Here is a 26985-nt window from a genome sequence, read left to right as displayed (position 1 = left end):
CTGCTCTCCTCCCAATGATGTTTTCCATGGAAGGAATGTAATTATACTGCTGATTATACTCTATCACCTTTAGAGCATGCTGCAGCTTTATGGAACACTGTCATATCCAGCTCTTACTTGCTCTTCTGAACACTGTGATGTAAAGGAAAGAGGGCATGTCTGAGAGAGCGGGACAGAATCCCTGCTCAGTGGCTCTGAACCTGCCAATCAATCATGTGTTAAAGGAGGGGTACAGTGATGTTTACCTTTTGCTTTTAATGTTAAGATTCTGATTATTCTGCATATAGTAAGCGCTCATGAAATCTGGTGAGTGATGCTGTGAAGTTTGCAGGGGAGGGACCATGAGCCCTGATTTACAAGTGAGGAAAATGAAATTCATTTATGAGGACAAGAGTTGTCTAAGGTCACAGAGAGGGAGTAAGATCTTCAAAAACTAAATCCAAATCCAAATCCATTGCTTTTTCTATCACCTTAACCCAGAATAACAGAATTCGGAATAACAGAATTTTCTCAGGTTTTAATAATAACAGTCTTGTTGGTAAAGTAGCTTTCATTTATTGAACATTTAACGTGTATCAGACACTAGCCTAAGCAGTTTCTATGAATGAACCCATTTTACAGATGGAAGAGCCTGGGATTCAACGTGGTGAAGTAATTTGCCCAAAGACAAATACAAGGGCAGAACCTGCCTGGGTTTTAAAGGAAAACTTGGTTCTTTTGGAATCCAAAACCTATGCTCTTTCCCCCCAAATTATAACTTCCTCAATCAAAAAAATATCCTGGGAATCTGTTGCTAATTGTCTAAGTTCAAAGTTATAATCCAAATGTTTTCATCTTATTAGGCAAGCTCTGAGTGCAGTCAGCTAAAGATTCAGCTGGTTTGGGGGTCTACATGTCTTGATAAGGTCCCTTCTGCACTACAGGAAAGGCTGGCCTATCAGCTTAATACTTTCCTAGAAATTTGGAATTTAAAGTCCTGAGCTTGATTAGGATCTCACAAATACCGTGAGGCAGCAAGCCATTTTACTTCTCTGGGCCTCCTTTTTCTGCTATTTAGAATAAGGGTAAAAGTAAACCTAGAATATCTTGTTGTGCCAGAGAGCAAAGAAGTGCTCAAAGCTACTGGAGACGCATTAAAGCACACAAAACCTGGCTTAAAGCATCTCCCGCTGGTCAAATCTGGGACAAGTTGAACATCAAAATGAACAATGGTGATAAAGGATCGCTATACATTAAATTAAAAAATAATCCAGTGTTCACCTCAGCATCACATCTACTAAAATTGGATGATACAGGGAAGATTAGATGGCCCTTCACAAGGATAACATGCAAATTCAGAAAGCATTCCATAAAAAAAAGGTAATCCATGAGTGCATAACTACACTCCAATCAAAAAAAAAAAAAAAAAGAAAGAAAAAAGAAGAATAGAGAGAGAGCTCTGCTACAGAGAAGATTGTCAGCTAATAAATGTAAAAGAAATTAGAAAATCATCATTTTGCAATCACCATAGTAATAATTGATTCAGGTAAGATCATTCATGGATGTGAAAAACTGTTGGGGAACAAAATACTCATACGGTCTTAAAGTATCTCCCCAGAAATCACTTATTAATTACAAAGAGAAAATGTACCTTTACAGTGAAGACATCTGGTGGACACCACCCTAACCAAGTTGTATAAGAAAAACTCAGCTCAGTCCGGTGTGTCCCCTTTATGACTCATACACAACACTTCACTTCTGACACTTCAAATGTGTGGTTGAGGCAGGAGTGGGGTGGTCCACACCAGAAATTCTCTGTAACGCCTGTTGGGTACCCTATGATTTAACTCAACTCTAACACTATCTATCTGGAGATAGATCAGATCCCAGATTAAGGGCCCAGTCCCACAAGACTGCTCCCACCCTACTTTGATGCCAATCATAAGCAGTAGGTCCCCAGGTTACCCACAACTTCTGTCCAATTTGGCAACAAATTAAAAGCTCCCATAACCCCATCCTCAGTTTCAATTAATGTGCTAGAGCTTCTCACAGAACTCAGGGAAACACTTGTGTTAACCAGTTTATGACAAGCTACGATGAAGGATATGGAACAGCCAAATGGACATCCATAGGGCGAGCTCTGGGAGGGGTCCTGAGCACAGGAACTCCTGTCGCCATGGAGTTGGGATATGTCATCCTCCATGTGTGGATGTGTTGGAAAACCTGGAGGCACTCTGAACCCCATACTCTGGGGGCTTCTGTAGAGGCTTCATCACCTAGGCATGATTGATCATTAACTCCATTTCCGACCCTTCTCTCTTCTCAAGAGGGAGTGAGAGGCAGGGCTGAAAGCTCAAAACATCTAATCATGGCTTTGTCTTTCAGGTGACCAGCCCTCATCCAAGAGCCATCCAGGAGCCCACCATTAGAGCAAAAGACACTCCTATCACCCTAGGAAAATCACAAGAGTTTCAGGAGCTCAGTGTCAGGACCTGGGGTGAAAGACCAAATACTAGAACAAAACATGATCCTAGTGCTCCAATAACTTAGGAAATTACAAGGGGAGGCAAACCATAACAGACTCTTAAATACAGAGAACCAATGGAGGGTTGCTGGAAAGGTCAGTTGGGTGGGGGGATGGGCTAAATGGGCAAGGGGCATTAACGAGGGCACTTGTTGGGATGAGCACTGGGTGTTATATGTAAGTGATGAATCACTAAATTCTACTCCCGAAACCATCACCATACTATATGTTAACTAACTTGGATTTAAATAAATTTTTTTAGAAAAAGGACATTACAAGGGGTTCAGGAGCCCTGTTCCAGGAACCAAGGGCAGAGACCAATATCTATTTTCTACGATCTCACACAAGTGATCAAGTTCAGCATCACTACCAATGGCACACATGACAACATGTGCCTTCTGATGTGATGCCCCAGGAAAACATGGCATCATCTGAATAGCATTTTTGCCCAAAGATGTATAACCTGATCAAATAATGAGGCAATACTAGACAAGCCTAAATTGCAGGACATTTTCTAAAACAACTGTCCTAGACTCTTCAGAAATGGCAAACACATGAAAGACCACCTGCCCCCCTGCCAGAAGTGGGGAGAATTGTTCCAGGTTAATGGAGACTAAAGAGACATCGCAATTAAATGCTTTCTATACTTCTAGATGAAAACTAAAAAGCTATAAAGGATGTAATCAGGCCGACTGGAGAAATTCAAACATGGACTATTTTTAGGTATTATCAATCTTGTATTTGTTGAGTGTGACAGTGACATCATAACGGTGGAGAGAAGTGTTTCTGTTCGTAGGAGACACATGCTGAAGATTTCAGGAGTGAAGAGTTTTCACATCAGTAGCTTTTAAATGGTTCAGGGGAAAAGTGAGTGTGTGTGTGTGTGTGTGTGTGTGTGTGTGTGTGTGTGTGTGTGTACATGCACACAGGGATAAAGCAGCTATGGGAAAATTGGTGAACCTACACGAAGTGGGGGTTTACTGTACAGTTCTCTCAACTTCTCTGTTTATCTGAATTTCTTAAAATACAAAGCTGAGGGGAAAATGGAGACAAAATAGTGACAGTCCCTAAAAAGCTATTTGATGAGCTAACATTAATAATGGGCCTGGCACACAGTAGACGTTCAATAAAACACAGCTAGTATCGGGGGGTTATAGTTACTTAAGAACAACCAAATCTTTGCAAAACATCGCTTATTATCCATTCAACAAACATACACTCAGCAGCACCTCATATGTGCAAAGTCTGTGCTAGGAGCTGCGGACAGAGGGAGGAAAAAGACACATTCTTTTCTGATGGGGAGCTTATAAGACAATGGAGGAAGACAGAAGAGCAGGTGACTACAACATTTGTCCAGAGAGGACAAGTGAGGCTCGGTGAAGGAGTGACTGATCGCTTCAGGTTAAGAGCAAGTAGTTGGCACCAGTGGTCTGCTTCCTGGATGCAATGGTACAGTAGCCAACAGGTTGCACCTGAGTTTCTAGGGGCACCAACCATCGCCCAGATGGACCAGCTTACCTAAGTATTGAGTTCCTGGTCATAGAATGTCCACACCAATACAGGGATGAACTTCTGTCTGGAATGTGAGAATCGAAATTCTCCAGCTGGAAATGCCCTGCCCAAGCTCCAGTCACATTGGCCTTCCTTTGGTTTCTCCAGGTAACCCGGGTCCACCTTGCTGAGGGCGTTTTAGGGCTCTCCTCACTCTAACTGATTCTGCTTCCCCTGTGCCTCAGATCGCTTCCTCAGACACCTTTCCTCAGCTTTCTCAAGGCTCCTGATGCATTCTGGGTTTCTTTTCCTCATAGCTCTGCTTCAGTTGTAAATAATTCATTTTTGCAAAAGTATCTGTTCTGTGTCCAACATCATTAGACTATAAACTCCAAGAGACCAAGAACTGCCTCTCTCACATTCACACTGGTCTCCCTAGCACCTGCACGGTGCCCAGCATGTGTAGTATGAAATAGACATTGTTGAATGAATGAGGAGTCTGGGAAATCCCTGTGGGTTCTCAGAGAAGAGAATGGAAAGGGAACACACATTTTTTTAACTGTCTAATAAATGCCAGGCTCTGTGCCAGGCAGTCCACATCCATCATCTTATTGATTCCTCAAAGATACTGTGAGATGTGGGTATCACCACCCCCATGTTACAAATGAGGAGATGAGGATTTGGATGCTACATATCTTGCCAAAGGACTGGCAAATGCCAGCAAAGCCAGGATTCAAACCTAGCGTGGTTATTTTCAAAGACACCCCCATAGTCCCCTTCATACCTGCACCCTTGTGGAGGGAGCCAAGATGGCGGAACAGCATGGAAGTTTTCTGTGTGTCTCATGTCCACGAAATACAGCCAGACCAACACTAACCCATCCTGCACACCTAGAAAACTGATCTGAGGATTAATACAACAACGTGCACAACCTGAACCACAGAACTCAGCAGGTACATGGCGTGGAGAGGTGATCTTGGGGAGAGAGAAGCCGCGGAGGGCAGGGTGGTGCTTTTGCATGTGGAGAGAGGACAGAGATGGTGGGGAGAACACGGGAAAAGCACCCCTCCCCAAAAGCAGCTGGAGAGAAAGTGGAAAATTGGAAACAGCCGCAGGGACTGAACTTAAAAGGGAGAAAGGAGAAAGGAGAGGATTTAAATTCCATTAAGACTGTAAACAGGGGGAGTGCAGAGTCTGCAACTCCACAGCTCGATACCTGGCAGTGCTCTGGTGGCAAGGGCGAATCCCCAGGAGCAGAGTGGGGTCCGGAAGGTTCTCGGGCCACACGGGGAGAAGCAGCTCCACTGCTGGAAGGACATTTGGTAGAGACTGTTGAGGCCACCTGGGCCCAGCAGACCCCAGAGAAAGGCCACATTCGCTGGTGCTGGAACAAGGTCGTTAAGAGTGAAGCCTGGTGCCAGATGTGTGTTGTGATCTTCCATAATCCTTGAAATCCTGCTGTTACACTATCTAGCGAACTTTTTCTGGGGTGGGCTGGCACCCAGCCGCAGTCTCTGGGCTTTGACAGCAGTATGGTCCCACAAACGCTCCTGGGTGCAGCCGGCACCCAGCCATTGCTCAGTGAGACCCTCCCCTAGAGGGGCGAATGGGTCAAAGCCGCAATCCCTCAGAAGTAAGGGGCCGCGGAAAACAGCTACATCTGAGACAAAACTCAGGAGAGAGGTACTACCTGGGGCTTGGTCACGGACAGTGTAAAAAGCTGGGAGTGGACAAAAACTGAAGACAAAGGACAGATGTGCAATTGCTGATCGGGGAGAACAGAGTTCCGGTACTAGAGACTGGGTAGCTGGGTGATGCCATTTTCAACACTCCTGCGCACGCTCGTATGCACCTACAAGCGCCACAACAATCCACCCCAGTAGGCTAGCAGCGCCATCTAGTGGAGAATGAAGCTGTTACACTAAGCCCCGCCCAACTGGGCCAACCTCGCTGTTCAACAGAAGTCTCACCGCCTGGTTAGTTTATGGACTATAAAGCACTTCATAGTCTGACTTCTAGGGTAAAACGAAGTAATTTCGGTCATATGTCAGTCTGTTAGGTCCATCTATTTAATTTTCTTTTTTCTTTCTTTCGCCTTTTCATTTCTTTTCTTTTTCTTGAATACAGAAAGAAAAAAAATTCATTTTTATTTTCAATTTTTATTAAAAATATTTTTAATTTTTGTACTTTTTTTTTACTTTTGTGTAAATTTTTTCAAATTCTGTTTTACTTCCATCATTTCATTTTAGTCTACTTCAGTGTATTCATTTTTTCAAATTTTCAAACGATTTCCTTTTTTTTTTCTTCTTTCCCCTTTTTTCTCTAATCTATCAAGCACTTTCAACGCCCATACCAAAACACACTTAGGATCTAGCATCATTTATTCAATTTTGTGCGTGTTTAATTTTTTAATTTTAATATTTTTTAACTTTAATTTTTTAAAAATTTTTTCTACCTCATTAAATCCTTTTCTCCCTTCAAAATGATGAAACGAAGGAATTCACCCCAAAAGAAAGAGCAAGAAGAAACGACAGCCAGGGACTTAACCAACACAGATACAAGCAAGATGTCTGAACCAGAATTTAGAATCACAATAATAAGAATACTAGCTGGAGTTGAAAATAGATTAGAATCCCTTTCTGCGAAGATACAAGAAGTAAAAACTAGTTAGGATGAAATTAAAAATGCCATAACTGAGCTGCAATCATGAATGGATGCCACGGTGACAAGGATGGATGAGGCAGAACAAAGAATCAGTGATATAGAGAACAAATTATGGAGAATAATGAAGCAGAAAAAAGAGGGAGATTAAGGCAAAAGAGCATGATTTAAGAATTAGAGAAGTCAGTGGCTCATTAAAAAGGAACAACATCGCGGGGCGCCTGGGTGGCGCAGTCGGTTAAGCGTCCGACTTCAGCCAGGTCACGATCTCGCGGTCCGTGAGTTCGAGCCCCGCGTCGGGCTCTGGGCTGATGGCTCAGAGCCTGGAGCCTGTTTCCGATTCTGTGTCTCCCTCTCTCTGCCCCTCCCCCGTTCATGCTCTGTCTCTCTCTGTCCCAAAAATAAATAAACGTTGGAAAAAAAAAAAAAAAAGGAACAACATCAGACTCATAGGGGTCCCAGACGAGGAAGAGAGAGAAATAGGGGTAGAAGGGTTATGTGAGCAAATCATAGTGGAAAACTTTCCTAACGTGGGGAAAGACACAGACATCAAAATCCAGGAAGCACAGAGGACTCCCATTAGATTCATACCTGCACCCCTGTCTGAGGCTTTTGCACAGATTTTGGCCCCATCACTGGAAACCAGAAAGATCATGATAACAGTCCTAACAACCGTGCCTACATTGGGGAAAATTGCCTTTGTGCAAAGCATGTTCACAGGCGTTATCCTTTTCAGTCTTATCATTGGTCTAACAATTGGTATGTGCCTAAGTAATTTCTGATGTGTGTTTTTTGTTTTAACAAGCGGGATCTTGTGCACAGTATCCTTTTGTCTTTCAAACTCATTTGTGGAGGTTTTGCCACATGTTTTAAAGCATTTAGTAGTCAAATTTGTTAAACCTTTATGATTTGTTTTATAAATCATAGAACTGATTTACTCATATTTTTCCTAAAGTCTACTTATTTATTGATTTTATCTTTAAAAATTTTTTTTTAAACATTTAAGTGTTTGGTCCATTGGTGATAAGGTAGCAAATTCAGTTTTCTCTTTTTCACATGGCCTAGCTAATTATATCACCTCCATTGATGGACTAATCCAAAGGGCTTACTTCTGATGGGTCCCCGTTACTCCCTCTGGTATTCAGACTAAAAACAACACTGGTGTCAGAGAGGCTCAAAAGAAAGGCTCTATTTATTTCTGAAAGAATTCAGAACACTCTGAGGAGAGCCCCAGTTCTGCCCCAAACTCACAGGATGGCCTTGCACAGTTCCTTTCCCCACTGGGCACCTTGCTCTGAGTTTAAATATCTGCCCTACAGGGCAAAGAGAGAGGGTACAAAGTAATCTCTGGCATTGACAATTATTCATCTAAAAGAGTCCTGAAAAATTCTTGCCTTAAGAAGAAGTGTTAATTAAAATAACACCAAGAAATCTTTTTTTTTTTTTTTTTTTGTAATCTATCAGGCAAACACTGAAAAGATTGATGTACTTACTCACTGTTGGCAAAGATGTGGGAAAATAAACTCTGCTAAGCTGGCTGCTAATGGGAGTGTAAATTGATTCCGCTTTTTGGAGGAGGGCATGTTGGCCACATTTATTGAGGGTAAAATGCACACATCCTTGAACCCAGCTAGTCCACTTTGAGGAATTCTGAAAAGTAGAGGATGACATAAAGATATTTTCTGAAACGTTCATCATTGAAAAAAAAAGAAAACTGGAAACAACCCAAATATGCATCAATCAAAAGTTGGATAAATGATGATATAATGTCATAGTTAGGGGTGTTAAAAAGAAAACCACACGTCCAAAAGAGAGTCGGTTACACTAGGCCATGTCACCAAACTGGGGCTCAGTAGCTAACCTAATTGCAGTCTCAACCTCCCCCAGAGATAGTTTTCAGAGGTCAGTTAGCAATATGCTCAGCACCAATAAGTTGATCTGTCACATGGGCCCTCTCTAGTCCCCAAAGGGAGATGAGATAATCCACCCATTAAGACCCTTTTGTCCCCCAAAGGAAGGTGATCTCACCCAAAATAATCCTTTCTCCTGTTATGATTTCCTTGCCCTGTCTTTAAAAACCTTTCCCTTTTGGGGTGCCTGGGTGGATCAGTCAGTTGAGCGTCTGACTTTGGTTCAGGTCATGATCCCACAGTTTGTGGGTTCTAGCCCTGTGTTGGGCTCTGTGCTGACAGTGTGGAGCCTGCTTCAGGTTCTCTGGCTCCCTCTCTCTCTGCCCATCCCCTGTTTGTACACTCTTTCAAAAATAAACATTAAAAAATAATCATCATCAAATAAAAAGCTGTCCCTTTCTGTAGCCCTTTGAGCTGCCCTCTACTTGCTAAGATGGGAGGCTGCCCAATTCACAAATCGATTCCTAAAGCTAATTAGATCTTTAAAATTAACTTGAACTTTTGTTCTTTAACAGGGGGTTGAATTCTGGCTTCCCCACTTCCTAGCTATGTGACATCGTGCAAGTTACTTAACCTCTCTGTATCTTTCTCATTAGTAAAAATGGAGTGACGATGGAGTCTACCTCACAGTCTTCTTGTGAGGATTAAATAAGATAATACTCATATCTCTGTGCCTGGCACATAGTAAGCACCCCCAAAATATGAGCTATTATAACCATAATATACATTTGGGTGAAAATTTGGAAGTTTACTGAGTGTCCTTTCAATGGAATATTGGATGCTATACTTGATTCTACAGGGGTCTAAGTCTTTCACTGTCTTTGACTAGGCTATTTCACAACCCTGCAAATTTCAGAAAAGTTACGGTAATGCGAACTATTCTTGCCCACAGAAATGCAAATTGATCTTGGCCTGAAAATGTACAATTTTAAGAGATGATTTCAAACACCACTTTATTGCTCTAAAGATAATAACTGACTCTGCATCTATTGGCAAATTTATGTATCGATCTAGATATAGATAGATGTGATTCTCCTTTGAACTGGCTTTAGTTTATTATTGGTTCTTTCATTAATTACTGTTAAATACAATCTTTGACAGGGGCACCTGGCTGGCTCAATCAGTAGAGCATGCAATGCTTGATCTCAGGGTTTTAAGTTCGAGGCCCATGTTCGATGTAGAGATTACTTAAAAATAAAATCTTTAAAAAAATTACAATCTTTGACAAGTGTTCATTTTATGTTTGTAAGCGAGTCACGATACTGACTTTTTAAAAATTGTAACAGTGTCTCTAGTATGATCCTATCTTCACTATAGAGATACATGTCGTTATATTCCTTAGAGAAAGCCAAGAAGGATGAACATAAAAATGTTTATGAAGACTATCTCAGGCGGGTGCCTGGCTGGCTGTCAGTGGAGCGTGTGACTCTTGATCTCAGGGGTTGTAAGTTAGAGCTCCCCATTGGATATAGAGATTACTTAAAAATAAAATCTTGAAAAAAAAAATAATATCTTGAGCAGGGGTAGGTAAATAATACAGTAAAACCTTGGTTCACGAGCATAAATTGTTCCGGAAACATGCTTATAAGCCAAAGCACTTGAATATCAAAACAAATTTCCCCAGAAGAAATCATGGAAACTCAGATGATTTGTTCCACAACCCAAAAATATTCATACAAAAATTATCGCAATACTGTAATATAATAAAGAAAATACAAAATATAAAGAAAAATAAATAAACCTGCACTTCCCTTTGAAAACCTACGTGGCTGGTGTGAGGGAGACAAGAGAGAGGAGGGTTATTGTGTAGGATGACTTTCACTGTCACCAATGCAATCACTGCTCTCTATTGGCTCAATGGAATCTTCTTCTTTTCATGCAACTTTAACAAGGAACCTATCCAATGACTTAGAATGAAGCAAAGCATTCCTAAGCTTATCCTTCTATGGAAAAGCAAAGGACTGTCCATAGGTGCTCTGAAGTGACAAAAAATACACTAGTGCCAGTTGTGGGCACCCCTTCCAACGTTCTGAAAAATCACTGATTTCTGCCAAACACCATAGCCTGAGACCGAGCATCTGAGCATGGGAGACATCACCCACAATCTCGCAGCAAGAGAGAGAAGAGAGAGAAGAACTATTGGCTCAGCTGTGATCATGTGACATTCAGTGCCACATACTACCTGTTTGTACTACTTGTATTGCAAGACATCGCTTGTTTATTAAGTTAAAATTTATTAGAAATGTTTGCCCGTCTTGTGGAACACTCGCAGAACAAGTTACTTGCAATCCAAGGTTTTACTCTATTTCTGTTGACTTTGACTCTCTCCTTTGTACATTTCTATACTGTCCAAAAATTTTCATGCTGAACATCTGTTTTATGACAAGTTAAAAACAAAACAAAACAAAAACATTCTCCTTTTTTTTAATTACATAGTTTTCATTTTTTTTTTAAATAACATAGTTTTCTTTTTTTTTTTTTTTTAATGTTTATTTATTTTTGAGAGGGAGAGAGAGACAGAGCTCAAGAGGGGAAGGGCCAGTGAGAGAGGGAGACACAGAATCCGAAGCAGGCCCCAGGCTCCAAGCTGTCAGCACAGAGCCCAACGTGGGGCTCTAACTCACAAACCGTGAGATCATGACCCGAGCCGAAATCGGATGTTTAACCGACTGAGCCACCCAGGCGCCCCAAAAACATTCTCCTTTTTAAAAGACATAACAGAAAACTCTCCTGCTGGAACCAGTCATTTGGGATGGGATGAGAGAGAGTTAAAAGAGGTCAAGTGTGAGCAGCTTCCTCACTCTCTAGGGCTCTGTGTTTGGTTATTTAGGTAAGGAAACCCCTTGGGAAGTGGGGAGCCCAGTTTAATTACCAGCAGACCTGTTTTTCCTGACATAGAGCACTCAGGCCCAGAACAATCTCAAGGGGCAAAGCCTCAAAGTCTTCTTAGTGACTGGGCTGGGGGTGGTCAAGTCTGAGGCTTGGACTTCAGTGCTGGCTCTTTCAGCCTCTTTGATCTTGAGCTGGTCAATTAATTCAGGCTCCAGCCACAGAAACAGAAAGTCAGCCCTGGAGGAGACTCTGATCCCTTCCTACTACTGAAATGAAAACAAGCCTGGAGAGGGGAAGGAAACAGCAGAGGTCACAGAGCAAATTAGGAGTCACTCTAGCACCAGAACCCCAGAATCCCAAGTTCTGGCCCAATGACCTTCTACTCACTATAGTGGGTTGACTGTGAGGGGCCTCCAATGCTAAGCCAAGAAGACTAGCCCAAGAGAAGCAGGCATGTTGAACAGAACAAGCCAGGGCCAAGGTCAGGGCTGTGCTTTAGGAAAAGTCTTCTCACAGAATGGGGCAGGGGTGGGGGTGGGGGGAGAGGGAGCTGTTAGCACACCCCTCCCCCATCTGGTGGCTGGGCCAGGAAAGGGAGGCTACTCTTGTGACTGAACACTTTACAGACCTTTAATAAATTGCCATTGCAAAGCTGCCTGCCATTTTAATTACACTGGAAGAGAAAACGGACTGCACTTTTTTTGTTTGAGGAAAAACAGTGCTGGGGACTTTTGTTACATGAAGAGAGATGGAGATCTCCCTTGAAATGGAGCCCTGTGGGACAATAAGGCGGCATAAAGGAAAGGCTGAGCTCCTGGTGGGTCTGGAATTGGCTCTTCTTGGGGCTGGAGCTCGGCTGGGTCAAGGGGCCTCTCCTTATGGTCCCTGCCAGGAACTGGGGAGAGAGGCGCCATCCCCCTTCCCGGGGACTGAGGAGGCCAGGCCAGGCCAGGCCATGGATTCTGGCATCCGGTCTTAAGTTCCTCATTGTTATGTGCAGTGTTCCCTAGCCTTGAGGCCCCAAATTGCACAATTTTGCCATTTCAATGGACTACCTACATTACTGTTCACTTAATATTTTTCTGTAAGTCTACTCACTTTCAATAATAAAGACATTTATGAGAAATCAGCATCATTTCCATAAAAATAAATACAAGGAAAACAAAACAGTGTGATTAAACTCTAGCTAGATACTGTTGCCTGCTCTCTTGTTAGAAAGGGAGACTAGCACGTGTTAGAGAACTTTTACAAGGATATTAGATACTCCAGGAGGCTTTCCTGATTTATGCAGAGGCAATGGAAGATAATAGAAAATAGAATGACTATCGCACAATGTGGTTCAGTGACTTAATGCCTTTGTGTGAAGCAGCTCCGATGAGATGTGGTTCCTCCACTATAAGCCAGACTTTGGATGGGGCCCTGCTCTCCCACCAACTAGCTGAGTGACTTTGGGAAAGTCCCTCACCCTCTCTGAACGCCTGATTCCTCACCTGTGAAAGGGAAATGCTGGCAGAAGTGAATCCAGAGGCTTCTCTGAGAGATAATAATGGTGATAATAATGAGGATGATAATGATGCTATCAGGAAGGCATTGGTAAAATTCCTTAAGCTAAACCTTGCAGTGTTAGGTGTGCTTTGGGGAACTGAGTTAGTAGTCTGGGTCTTTGAGCAAAAGAAGAGCGGAGAGAACAGCTGCAGACAGGCCAGCAGACGAGCTGCCTGGTCAACAGAAATTAGCAACCTACTAGGATGGATTTGTGGAAAATTAAAGCGTTCCCTGGGTTGGAAGAAATGTCAAGGAAGTAAAACTGAATAAGGATACTGGACCTCTGATGGTCATGCAGGACAGGTGTTTGGACAATACTGGCTGAGTATTAAAGTGAAGGATAACTGGTGCACCTGGATGGCTCAGTTGGTTGAGCGTCCGACTCTTGATCTTAGCTTGGGTCTTGATCTCAGGGTTGTGAGTTCAGGCCCCATGTTGGGCCCCACATTGGGCTCCTCGTTGGGCATGAAGCCTACTTAAAAAAATAAATAAAAAAATAAATAAGGTGAAGGATAACTACTAATAGCCAAACAACGAGGAGATGAGTATTATAGTTATTGTCCTCCACTTTACACACAAGGAAAATGAGACTATAATATTAGGTGACTGCCAGAAAATTCATAGCAAAATTACACTCCATGCTTTCATTCTTTTCAATATTTCAACAAATGCCTGAACATGCTTAAGCCCTGGGGCAGGGTAGCAATGGGATAGATACATACGAAGAAGGAGAAGGAGAAGGAGAAGGAGAAGGAGAAGGAGGAGGAGGAGGAGGAGGAGGAGGAGGAGGAGGAAGAGGAGAAGAAGAAGAAGAAGAAGAAAAAAAAAAAGAGGAGAAGGAGAAGGAGAAGGAGGAGGAGGAGGAGGAGGAGGAGGAGAAAGAAAAGGAGATTTGCAAAAACAAAATGGACAATATGATCTTGTTTACGTAAAAGAAAAAAACAGCAAAGTTATATCTTCGTGTATATGCATCCATACGTACAGAGGCTTAGAAATAGATCTGATAGCAGTGTTAATGATTGGGTGGAGTCAGGTAGGGAAACAGGGGACTTTAGCTTTACCTGTATTGTTTGAGGTAGTAGTAATAATAAGTTTCTATATTATTTGGCTTATTAAAAAATTAAAAATGACGGTCACGAGCTGAATTGTGTTCCATCCCCAAATCATATGATGATAGCCCTAATGTCAGTACCTGAGAATGTGGCTGTATCTGGAGATAAGGTTTTTAAGAGGTAATGAAGCCAACACGAGGTCATCAGGATGGGCCCTAATCAAACACGACTAGCCTCCTTATAGGCAGAGGAAATTTGGGACCCAGAGACACACACAGGGAAGACCACGTGAAGACACAGGGAGAAGACGGCCATTAGCAAGCTGAGGAGTAAGGCCTCAGAAGAAACCAACCCCCAGACATCTTGGTCTTGGACTTTCAGCCTCCAGAATTGTGAGAAAATAAATTTCTGTTGTTTAAGCCACCCAATCTGTGATATTTGTTATGGCATCTGTAAATGAAAAAAAAAAAATTCAGTAACACTTGTTCAGGATGGTAAGGAAGCCTTTATTCTGGACTAGTGTTAGGTATAGGGGCTGTGATGGGATTTTACAATGGGGGAGAGAGATGGGCTCAACTCCAAGCACACCACGGGCTAGTAGGAATTTGTAGCCAGGGAGTAGCGTGGGGTCAGGGGATAGAAATTTACTAAGAGGAAACAACAGGGATTAGGGGGGCTACTGGCTATATCGACCTAACAGGATTTTAATTGAAGACAGGCCCAGTGTTGAGACATCACTCGATGGATGGTGGAGGATGAGGAACCTGATTGGACGGTGAGGGTGATCAGGTATCAAGAGTTGGGGGTTCTTGCTAAAATGACTTAGTAGGGTTCTTACTAAAACTGGATTTTATAGCAAAATGCACAGATGCGTCTAAGAGAAGGTCCAGGAGGGTGACCAAAGTTAGCTCAAGCAAAGAATTTTTGTCACAGTCCCAGCAAATTAATACAATGACCAAAGTAAGTTCCTGACTTCCAGGCGTTCTAGCCATGTGGGAGAAGCAGCTAATGGTAGAACCTCACTATGATACTGGGAAAACTGGGGGATGTACTGCAAATGCACAAATGAGGTACTGCAAATACATGGACCTGGGGGTGGGGGGACAGAATTGAGTCTGGCAGGTTTCACAGAGGAAGTGGCTTTTGAGCTGGGCCTTGAATGATGTGTAGCAGAAGGAACTTGGGGGTATGTTGGTGGTTGGAGGGGGGATGGGAAAGATGGGGACTATTTCTGGAGGAAACACGTAAGTAAAGGTCTGGCAGTGAAGATCTGTCCTGGGTCAGGTTAAGATGGGGGAGCCACACCTGAGCACAGGCTTTATAAGAGGACTGGGGAGATGTAGCTGAAAGCGTTCTTTGGAAGTGGCCATTTGTCGGCTATTGGCCATCATGGAGGGAGTAACAGCATCATATTTGCTTTGTGGGAAGACCACCCTGACAGTCCATGAACCGGGGGTTGAAAAATGACGGTCCGAGCACCTTTCAGATCCACAGAAATGCTTTGTTTGACACACCTCGTTTTTTTTTTTTTTTAATTAACTGTTCTAACAGTTCACAAATTATAACTACTTGATTTAAATAATTTAATCAATAATTTATTAACAGAATTTGAATTTATATAACATTTATAATAAATAACATTAATTTATACAGACCAACAAAATAAAATTAATCGTAATTATGTTAACTTATACATAAATTATAAATGTTACTAATAAATTGGAAGAACTCGTAAAATTTCAGAGTTTTTTGAAAATCCTTTAATGGGCATTGTGGCTTGAATTGTGTCCCACATCAGGTATGTTGAAATAGTCCTAACCCTTAGTACCTGTGAATTTGACCTAATTTGGAAATAGAGTCTTCGCAGATGCAATTAAGATGAGGTCATGCTGGAGCAAGAGAGGCCCTTCATCCAATATGAACTGTGTCCTTATAAGCAGAGACAAGGGACACAGAAACACCAGCGGAAAAATGCCATGTGGCTGATGACAGAAGCAGAGATCGGAACAATGTACCTTGAAGCCAAGCAAGAGCAAGGATTGACAGCCACCATCAGAAGCTAAAAGAGGCAAGGAAAGATTCAACCACTTAATCCTCCTCACAACATTATATAAAAACCTCACGCTACAGATGAGAACACTGAGGCTCAGAAAGGTTACATGGCTTAGATGATAAGAACTGACACTGCCCCATTGCCTACTAGGTGCCAGGCACTGAGCTGAGCACTTAATGTGTGAGCTCACTGAATCCTCACAATACCTTTGAGGTAGGTATTATCATTATCCCCAATTATTTCCCCTCTTCCCTGCTGCGATGAGGAAAGTAAGGTACCAAAGGGCAGGTAACTTGCTCAAGTTAGTCACCACTGAAGCTGGATGATGGATGTAGCACTCCACTCCATGCTTCTGTCTGGATCCACAGCCCTTGCTCTACAAAGGTGCAGACTTGTTAGTTAAAGGGTTGTTTACCTTTCATTCATTTGTTCATTGATGAATGCTCTAATGCTTGATGTGTTTTTGAAGGGGGCAGCTGGGTATAGCACGGAAAGCACAGGCTCAAGTGTTCAGAGTCTTGGGTTCTGGTCTAGCCTGGGCCTCAGTTTCCCCATATGTGAAATGTGGGGATTCTACTGGCCAATCTTGAAGGTCCCTTCTTGCACCAAGAGTCTATATTTCGGTGATTCCCCAGCCTTGGGAGGAAGTTACCGATCACTAATACAATAGCTCAGGATGCTAACTCATTGGCCAACGTCTCCACAAATGACAGACAAAGCCAGGATTTTAATCCAAGTACACTTGACTCTCAAAGCTTCTGCACTTCCTCCTGAGTTCGGAAAAGAGAGGAACTAAAACAGAGGCCCAAGGACATACAACTGCCAAACCAGATCTGTGCAACACAACTGGGACCACTGACCAAAGCCCAGGAGTTCTGACTGGGGAGCTGGCCTGGCATGGGCCTGTTACACCCTCTTGTGGAGCATGTCTGAAATGCTCCGTTCTGCCAGCTTTTTCATTTCAGTACCAGAACAGATGTAGGAATCCCGGAAGCAGGAAGTAGTTGTCCTAATAGATTTGAAAACCAGCAACTCCAGCTATTGTCCTAAAAGAGACTGTTTGGAGGCACCTGGGTGGCTCAGTGGGTTAAGCATCTGACTCTTGACTTCAGCTCAGGTCATTATCTCGCTATTCCTGGGTTCAAGCCCCGCATCCAGCTCCAGGCTGAGAATGCAGAGACTGCTTGGGAATTCTCTCTCTCTCCCTCTCTCTGTGCCCCTCCCCTACCTCTCTCTCTCCCAAAACTAAATATGCTTAAAAAACAAACAGAGATTGTTTGAAGGCATCAAATAATAAAATAAACTTAAAAAAAAATCCAGAGACTGTTTGAAGGTACTCTTCACTTAGGGAAGCCGAGCTGCCCTGTATTCATTTATCGATGAAACAGATCATTTGTTGTTTCTGTTTTTACATCTTGTACATATATTCTGTTTTACATCTTGTATCAGGTATAAAGCAGTAACACAAATGTACCTTTCCTCCTTAGTTCACAGTGAGGGAGGTCAGACATTAAACCTGTAAAACCCAGAATACATTCGAAGGCAAGAAAGAATTTTTCCTTCACATTCCCTTTTCCCTGTTTTCTCTCCAATATCTGGAGAAGAAAAGGATCTTTAGCAAGACCAAAGAATGAGAGATGAAGACTTTTAAGCCTAGCAGTTCATTAAAATTATGTCTATCTGCTCTCAAAAGTTTCATTTGTGTCACAGATGCTGTGTTTTGGGGATTCTAAAATAACTAAGTCCTCACCTATACTGAGGTGCTAGTCCCTCTTCTCCCAGGGAAATCAGCGGCAGTGCCCAGATTTAAGCTTGGAGTCTGCAGGGATCTCCTCCAGGAGGGACCTGACATCGTGGCCACCCAAGAAGGATGGGAATAAGGGGGGCAGGTTATAGTGGAGAGGGATTTTAGATATATTCCTAACCTTCACAACAATCCAATATGGGGTACCATATACCTATTTTACAGATGAGGAAACTAAGGCCCAGAGAGATTCAAAAGCTTGCCTAAATCTAAGAGCTCATAGGCTACAGAGTTGGAATTTAAGTGTTAGAAAAGCAATAGATTAGGAATCCAAAGCCTGGTTTTTCATCATAGGTCTAAACTGGCTTACTAAGCAACTGCTGACCAAGTCAGTTAACATCTCAGATCTCTGTTTTCCCTTCTGCATAATGGAGGCTTGGCTCAAAAGGCGTCCATGGACCCTTTCTGGTCTGCCAGTATTCGAGGCTGAGCAGAAAAACAGGATGGGGGCCCTGAGGGGCTCCAACGGACAGGAGGAGAGAGGAGCTCAAGTCCAAGTACAATCATTAGTCACTGAAGAGTGAATCACTGACGAGCGAATGCCCTGTTAACTGTGATGTGTGATCACCTGGCAGCCTCTCATAGCTTGGCTCTCATAGTGGCTCTCATAGCTTTCTTGGGAAGAGAACACAGAACTTCTGAAACCTCAGATTCCCTTATCCAGCAGACTTTAAAGTTTTAAACAGAAGTACCATCCATTAAAAAAAACTTAAAACATTAACTGCTATGTGAGGGTTTGGGGGGGGGGAGGGAGTGTTTAAGGAGGGAATTGACAGGGTCAGAGACCACCTAATTAGACCTCACAGTATGCCAGGGAGGTTCAAATACGTGGGCCCTATCCCCTCTCAACCCCTTCCCAAAATGTGTGTGTTTGGGGCGGCACAGCAGGAACGGAAAAGGGAAGGCCCAACCCTTTGCCCTGGACCCTATTCCAGCCAGTCTCTCTGATCAGCTGAACCTACAGGAGTCTTGTTCTCCCATTTGTCCCGTTGTCTTTCCCTCTCCCAATTACTTTTATTATTCTGCAGAAACTCTTCTGATCTCAGTTGAATGCTGTGACAGCAGATAAAGGTGTTTTTCTTTCCCAACAGACATGGAGAGACTGCTTCAGGAGCTATTGATGGGCCCTCAGAAATGTAATTGCAGCTACTGTTTCCCGTGGGCTTCTTCATACCAGGCACTCTGCTAAGAGCTTGGCATGCTTTACCTCATTTTCTCTTCACAACCACCAGAGGAATTAGATACTACGATTTCCTCATTTTGGAGGCAAGGAAATGAAGAATTAGAGACCTCATGGAACTTATCCAAAGGCACACAGCTCCTAAGAGGCCAGGCTGGGGCTCAAATCCAATTATGGTGTTGGGTAATTTCTGACCTGTCAGTTTGGGTCCTTCTTGTAGTTGTTGGTTCTGTTATGGTTGCTTCTTCCGCTGTTTCTAAGCCTCACTCTTTGTTCACCATAGATGGTAGAGGGGAACCCCTTTTCTCCAGTCTGGGTTTCAATTGGAAGGGTTTTTTCTAACCTCATTTCCTGCTTCCTCTCCCTGCTTTATCCATTCCTGCATAGATGAGGAACGGCTCTTTTGATAAATTTGAAAACACCCGGTCATGCCTATTCAACATTGTCCTTGTTACGGGGAGGGAGCCGCTCCTGGGGCTCTGCCCCCCTTTAGCAGTGGGAGCTGTCCTAGTCTTTGCAGCCCAGGTCTGGGATTCATTATTAGTGGTGCCCTTCAGCTACCAGCTCTGAAAGCTTCTTTGCCAGCCTGGCTTCTTATCACTAGTAAAGGCGATCTTTTTGTTTTCTTCCCCAACCTGTTCAGAACTCAGGCAAAGTAATCAGGATGCTATTTACTCAGAGTCCCTCAGAGAGCCCACATGGCGTAGCCTGAGGGAATTACACTGGTGGGAGAGTTTCATGGTCTGCTGCTAGTTCCAATCCTTACCTTGGTGGCTTCAGAGTAGAACTCCAACTTCCTCAGGCCTTCGAGCGCTATTGCCTGCCCCCTCTTAGGCAAAGGGCAGTGTGGCAGAAATGGCTAGTGGTTTCTCGGTATCTGTTCTTTTCTCCCTCTATTAATAACAGTCCTCCCCAGAATAAAGACTAGATTTCCCAATGTCCCTTGCATTTAGGTGTGGCCACGTGACTCATCAATGCCATGTGAGTAGAAGTGATGAGCACAACTTCTGTGTCATACGTGAAAGAGAAGGCACTTTCTATCCACTTCTTTTTCTCTCCTCTACTGGCTGGAATGGGACATGATGGTGGAAGCTATGTTTTGGGGGTAGCAGTGCAATAACCAAGGAAGAGCTTAAAAATTGCCACCTGAAAGCTGCCATATCACCCCTAGACTACCTATCCAAACTTTTATGTGAGAGAGGAGTAAACTTCTACCTTGTGAAAGCCTCTATCATTTTTTGGTCCCATAGTTACAGCATCTGAACCCATGTATCCTAACTAACACAGGTAGGGGCCCAAGAAGTTGCTTCCCGATTTCGAGGAGGGGTGTAAGGCTCTGGCGCCTGATTCACATGTATGAGGGAATCAGTGAATGAGGGAAAGATAGAAGGATAGAGCATCTGTTGGATGCTTGGAATATTCTAGATAACTGTGCCTGGTACTTTCAGTTACACTTTCTCAGTTGACCTAGACAACAATTCCATTGGGGTACATTTATTATTCCATTTTGTAGTTTAGGATCTGAGAAGTAATTTGACTAATGTCAGGTAACTAATAAAATGTTTTCTAGAAATGGAGCTACAGTCACCATGCTTCTTAAAACCATATTCTTTCATCCACAGCATACTACTCACTCACCAAATATTGTACAACACAATGAAATCTTGCCCCCATTGGAAGCCGACCCTCCGTGGGTCTCTTGTTTCTGCACACTTTGTGAGCACAAGGACTATCATTTGTTCCAGACTATTTTTTTTATTTTTTTTAATCTTTATTTATTTTTGAGAGAGAGCAGAGGAGGAACAGAGAGAAAAGGAGACACAGAATCTGAAGCAAGCTCCGGGCTCCGAGCTGTGACCACAGGTCCAGACACAGGGCCGTGAGACCATGACCTGAGCCGAACTCGGACGCTTAACAGACTGAGTCACCCAGGTGTCCCTCCCAGACTATTTTTTCAAGGATGTTTATATACCAAAGAGCCTTTGAAAATAGAGATAGTTTCCCTTCAGAATAAAGGACAGAAATGCTCACTCTCCAGTAGGAAAGATTTGGTTTCCCTAAGCTCAGAGTTCCCTTCCTGTAACATATTGTGTGTTCAGACAGCCAAGAACTGAGGCAAAAGTGTTGATGTATGTGCTGCATGAACTGTTGTGAATAATACAGTCCTTTGTCTCTGACCCAGAGGTTTTGCGTCTTTTTGTGTCTTCTACTTCTATCCAGGAAACTGCATTAGGCTAAATTATTAGCTTGCAACTAAGGTAAAATCTCAGTTCTTGACAGCACCTGCCATATTTGTACCATGGTGACAGTCACCATCAGTTTGATACACTTGTGTCACATCACACACACTTTTAACCTACATTATTTCAACTAAATGTAAAAGGTCAACAGAGCAATAAAGAAAATCATACTATTTTGCATGTGATAAAAGAGCCAAATCTGCTATTTTCTTAGTAGATTTCAGTTTATTCTGTAGATCTCATGGTGTGGTCATTTGCCATAGTAAGTGTGATTCTAAAGTTGAAAGATGCACATTTTTTAGGGGCACCTGGGTGGTTCAGCTGGTTGAGTGTCAGACTTCAGCTCAGGTCATGATCTCATGGTTCATGGGTTTCAGCCCCACATCGAGCTCTGTGCTGACAGCTCGGAGCCTGGAGCCTGCTTTGGATTCTGTGTCTCCCTCTCTCTCTGCCCCTCCCCCACTCATGTTCTGTCTCTCTGTGTCTGTCAAAAATAAAGAAACATTTTAAAAAAAAAAGAGAGATGCACATTTTTTTCACGTAACATGGCCTCTAAATCTAAACCACTCACTTCTTTTGGTGGTCAGCCAAAGAGATGGCCATCAGATCTGACACCAGAGGAAAACTAAGAAACAATAAACAGTCTCTAGTGTGGAGCTTTCCTGAGGAATTTAAGTATACTTTTCACCTTAGGTAATTCTGCTGTGGTTGTTAAGAGAAGTCATGCCATTAAAAACCGTGATGCCAGAGGATTACAGTTTGGGGGGATTGGTATAAGATCCATGGGCAAGTTGGAGGGGGGACTATTTTAATGGTCAAAACATTTCTTTTCCAATTGAGTATATCATGTACTCATCCTTACATTTATGCATTATTTTCTTCTTCTGTATCATGAATTTGCATCAAATCCTTTTTCATATCCAGAGACTAAAAAGTCTCATGCGCTTGATTATGACTTCTCTGTCAATCTGCTAAATTTTTAAGTACATCAATTGCTATTTCTTTTTTGGTTGATGTAGTATTTTTTATTTGTTTGTTTTTAATTAATTGAATTATGTATCACTGGAGATTAACCAACTACACTTAAAAATGCACTTAAAAATTAGGTTCTTAAATAAAATTCAGAGTACAGATTGTTTTGGTTTTGCTATGTCTTCAATATCATCCAGGAACTAGAACACCAAAATTTTAGAATCTGGTTCTAGATTTATGGCAACTCCAAAACCACTGGACAAAACGGGGCGAGTGGAGAGAGAGACAGACAGACAGACAGAGAGACAGAGAGAGAGAGAGACAGAGAGAGAGGGAAAAAATATATAACCTAAGACTAGGAACAAAAATTCTAAAATGCATGAGCAAAATTAACCAATGTAATTAAGCCTATAAAACCAATTAGGAGATGAACTAATTTGGTTTAAATAAGCACAATAGATAGATCTGAAAATAACTTCAAATTTTTAGGCTCTGGAGAAAGATAAAGACTAGGAAAACATCGATTTTTATTAAAAAACTATAAAAATATAAACAGGGAGAAATGAAACAAGAATGGGTAGATAGGACAAAGAATCAGTACCTGGAGTGATCCCAATTCTCTCTCCCTAGGAATGGGTAGCCCCTTGTACATTTGCTGTATCTTCCAGCTGACCGCCAGCTTGTGTCATTTACACCACATGCCGATGATGAACATCTCTTTGCGGCGCTCCAATCTAGGACTGAAAAGTCAAGGTATGTATGGGTTGGTGGGACAGTTTCAGTCCCTCCCCATCTAGAGCCCTCCACCATACCATCCAAAGCCCCTTGCCATGTGGTCTCTCTCATGTGTTTTCCTTTGCCAGAGATGCAACAGTGTAGAGCATATCAGTAAGTCTGATGCTCAAATAGCTACTGGGGAGTTGCCAGTCTCCTCTTCCTATAGGCACACCTAGTCTTCACTAGTGATTCCCTTGGAGCCCTGTTCCCTTGCTTCTAGGAAGGGATATAATCCCCCCATGGAGAGACAGGAAGGGATACGTCTCTTTCCAGAACACCACTCTTTCCCAAAGGCTGACTTCCCTCTCAACTCTCTATTCTTTCCACTGATTAGTGGTGATGGTTTATCTGTGGGGAGAAGGGATGGGCATGGAGAATGGGTGGGGCGTATCGGAGTGGAGATAGGGCTTGGTGGAAGGGCTGGTTTCTCCTACCAATGGCTCTTTAAATGTCCTCCTGGAAGACAGCTAGTTCCAGTAACTGGCGGTGGGTACCTTATGTACTTTTTGATTTTTAGATTTGGGCCTCAGCAGCAGTTTCAGGACAGTAGGAAAAATCCCTCTCAATGTCCATTTACACAAATATATATATATTTCCCCCTCCCTTACCAAAAAGGTGTCCATTCATTTATTTGGAGAGAGAGGGAGAGAGAGAGAGCAAGTGTGAGTGGGTGAGCCACACACACACACACACACAGAGAGAGAGAGAGAGAGAGAGAGAGAGAATCCCAAGCAGGCTCTGCACTGTCAGCACGGAGCCCCATGTGGAGCTCCACCTCATGGTTCATGAGATCATGACCTAAGCCAAAACCAAGAGACAGAAGCTTAACCGACTCAGCCACCCAGGTGCCTCTCCCCTTTCTTTTATAGTTTAACGAATGTTGGCATACTATTTGCTTTTCTTATTTTTTTCACTTGAAGTATTCCTTAAAGATAGTTCCATATCAGGACATACTATGTGCCTCAGTCTTTTAATTGCTGCATATATTACACAATATGGATGTATTAAAATTTATTAGGGGCGCCTGTGGCTTAGTCGGTTGAACGTCTGACTTCGGCTCAGGTCATGATCTCACAGTCTGTGAGTTCAAGCCCCGCGTCGGGCTTTGTGCTAACAGCTCGGAGCCTGGAGCCTGCTTCGGATTCTGTGTCTCCCTCTCTCTCTGCCCCTCCCCCACTCATGCTGTCTCAAAAATAAATAAAAACATTAAAAAATTTATTATAACAGCTCTCTAGTGATGGTTTGTCTCTAGTCTTTTACAAACAGTGCTGTAACCAATATTTTGTGTATATATCTCTTTTCATATAAGCAGCCTTAAAGAAAAAAGTTAACTAGGAACCCTAATAGACAAGCATCCAATGGACAGTTCTAATTATGCTGCAGTTGGTCACATACACCTCTCCTTTGAAAATTGTGATTTATTACAAGAATTGACAATATCTTTAGTCTTTAATTGTATTGCTTAGCATGTAATAGACACATTACATTCACAACAATGTTTCTCTTCAATGCTGCATCCAGGGTAACCTCTTCCACACAGACTTAAGTAACAATTAGAAATCCATACTTAATGGGGCCCACTGGCTCAGGTCATGTTCTCACCTGAGTTCGAACCTGTGTCAGGCTCTGTGCTGACAATCTAGAGCCTGGAGACTGCTTTGGATTCTCTTTCTCTCTCTCTCTCTCTCAATCTCTCCGCCCCCAACTCTCCCCCACTCATGCTCTCTCTCTCCTTCAAAATTAAATAAACATTAAAAAAATAAAAGGAATCTACACTTAAGCTGCTAACAAGTGGAAATAAGGGATGAAGTGTAGAATGGGGCTTAGGAATGGGTGCTCTGAAGTTATATGTGCCTGAGTTCAAGTCCCACCGCTACCAATATTTATGTATTTTATAGTTTCTGACCTGTATGACACACAGTTTTATCATTCATAAGATGGGGTGACTATAGTACTGACTTCATGGGGATGTTGCAGGGATTAAATAAGAAAGTATACATGATTCCTAGGTCAGTTCCTACTTCACAGAGGGACTTCACGCAAATTCCCCCAGGGGCCAAGACGGGGAGGAGAGGCAGAGAATGGACTTGGGAGCCAGGCTGTCTGGATTCAAGTCCTGGGTCTGTCACTTCCTAGTTGTGGCTTCAGGCAAGTTACTCTACTTCTCTGGATCTCAGTTTTCTTATCTTTAAAATGGGAGACAAAAAATAAAAATAAAAAACTAAAATATAAATAAAATGGGGATGATGGTCCTCTCTACCTTATAATTTGGTTGCCAACTCAAATCATCAATACAAGGAAACTGCTTAGAACACTGCATGGCACATGGAAACCTAGGTATTATTTTTTTCAAGGTCATCTCTTTCATTCCCCTGCCTCTGAGCAATCATTTACTCCAGAAGCATTTCCTAACCATTTGCTATACATGAAGTTTTCAATTCAGGTGACAATTGGATATATAGAAACTCTCTAGCCAGACCTAAGATCACAGTTGGACAAGTAAAGGCAATTCGTCCATAGCTTTCATATTTACTTGGCATAGGCGAATTTCTTGATTTCAGAGATGTTAAATTGTGACCGCAAACAAACTATACTTATTGGAGTTAAAGAATACAGGGGAAAAAAAAGAATATAGGAATAGAAGCATAGACCTACAGGGCTAGAAGAGATTCCAATATTACCTTATATTGGATTATCACATAATAGCCATTCCTATGTATTAAATATTTATATGTCAAGCATTTTATACGTATTACCTCACTTAATTTTCAAAAGGACCCATGTGTGATAGGTATCATTATCCTTATTTTGCAGAAAAGATTGAGGATCTGAGAAATCAAGTGACATGCCCAATGGTGGGCCATTCGTAAGATGAAAATGAGGTATTCGCACACAGGTCTTTCTGAAAATAAGAGGTTTGTAACCTGTCATGCACTTTCCCAAAGAAATCTCACTTGTCGCAAAGATAGCTTATGAAAGCTCTTCGGTGTCTAGAGAGAGCTTGAACTTCATTTTGGGTGACTGAGACAGGGCAGTCTTATCCATTAGCTACAACAGGCACGGTGCCCACAAAAATGTTTTAAGTGCTTTTAAAAGTCAGGGGAAAAAAAGATGAACTTGTAAGTCAAAGAAAATATTTTGCTGTACAACATTGATATATTCATCTCTATACCAATTTAGTTGTAAAATGTGAGCTATTTAAGAATATGAATGTTTGCACATAAATATACATATGTATATGTTATGTATCTACCTACCTATCTACCCACCTCCACAAACACAAGGCCAATGTGTCGCGGTTCCACGAAAGTCATAACGCGGCCTTGCGAAGTGCGCTAAACTTTCTGGGAAGGGGAGAATAGCAGACCAAGTTGGAGGGTGGGAAGCGGTGGTCAAATTGTGGAAAATGTGGTAACGATTTCTCTGCTCCCATCAAAGGAATCCTAAAAGAGGTTAAAAAGACAAAGGTGAAACAGAATAGGAAGCGCCCACGTTCTAGTCGCATGATCTTGGGACCAGTGACTTGATCAACGTGAACCTCAGTTTCGCCATCGATAAAATGGGGATAGGTAACTGGGACCTGGTTAGGGACCCAAAGTGCTCACAGCTACGTAGGAATCGTTCAATACATACACGTTGAGTGAACGCTGTAATTGTATGGTTAGCATTGTAGCCGGTGTACCACATGCGTCCAGTAAGTAGTAGTCGGTGGCATTAAAAATTGTAAAAAGTCCAGAAAAGTGACAAACCTAGCCCTCCAAGACCTACTGGTCTCCCCGTAGGTTCCACGCGAACCTGCGCAGTAACTTCTCTAGAAGGCGAGAGCACGCGAACGCGCTTGCGCGGAAGCGCTTTCCTCCGCCCCTTCAGGCGCCACGGTCAGTGGGGCGGGCCTCGGCGGCGGCGCGACAAGTCCAGAGGGAAGGGCTGAGGAAGGGGCGTGGCTAGGGAGCCGGGCCCCGGCC

The 26985-nt window shown here is 42.7% G+C and overlaps 1 long non-coding RNA gene and 1 other non-coding gene across 3 annotated transcripts; one reads left to right on the top strand and one right to left on the bottom strand.

Moving 5' to 3' along the window:
* The first annotated feature begins 1252 nt into the window (after positions 1 to 1252).
* Positions 1253 to 1356, top strand: LOC123593898. Its single transcript, XR_006710583.1, has one exon. It is a non-coding gene; the product is annotated as a U6 spliceosomal RNA (small nuclear RNA).
* A 6725-nt stretch (positions 1357 to 8081) lies between these two features.
* LOC123593219 lies at positions 8082 to 26894 on the bottom strand. 2 transcript variants are annotated; one of them, XR_006710192.1, is made up of 4 exons: positions 26654 to 26894; positions 26290 to 26463; positions 22845 to 22983; positions 8082 to 8305 (listed from the first exon to the last, which is right to left on the bottom strand). It is a non-coding gene; the product is annotated as an uncharacterized LOC123593219 (long non-coding RNA). The 2 variants fall into 2 exon arrangements; XR_006710193.1 differs by lacking the exon at positions 8082 to 8305 and adding an exon at positions 21711 to 21755.
* Between the last annotated feature and the right edge of the window lie 91 nt (positions 26895 to 26985).

The sequence above is a fragment of the Leopardus geoffroyi genome, chromosome D4 (assembly GCF_018350155.1).
Source record: "Leopardus geoffroyi isolate Oge1 chromosome D4, O.geoffroyi_Oge1_pat1.0, whole genome shotgun sequence".
Taxonomy (NCBI): Eukaryota; Metazoa; Chordata; class Mammalia; order Carnivora; family Felidae; genus Leopardus; species Leopardus geoffroyi.
The sequence above is the reverse complement of the archived record's forward strand: the minus strand, read 5'-3'. Positions and strand labels throughout refer to the sequence as shown.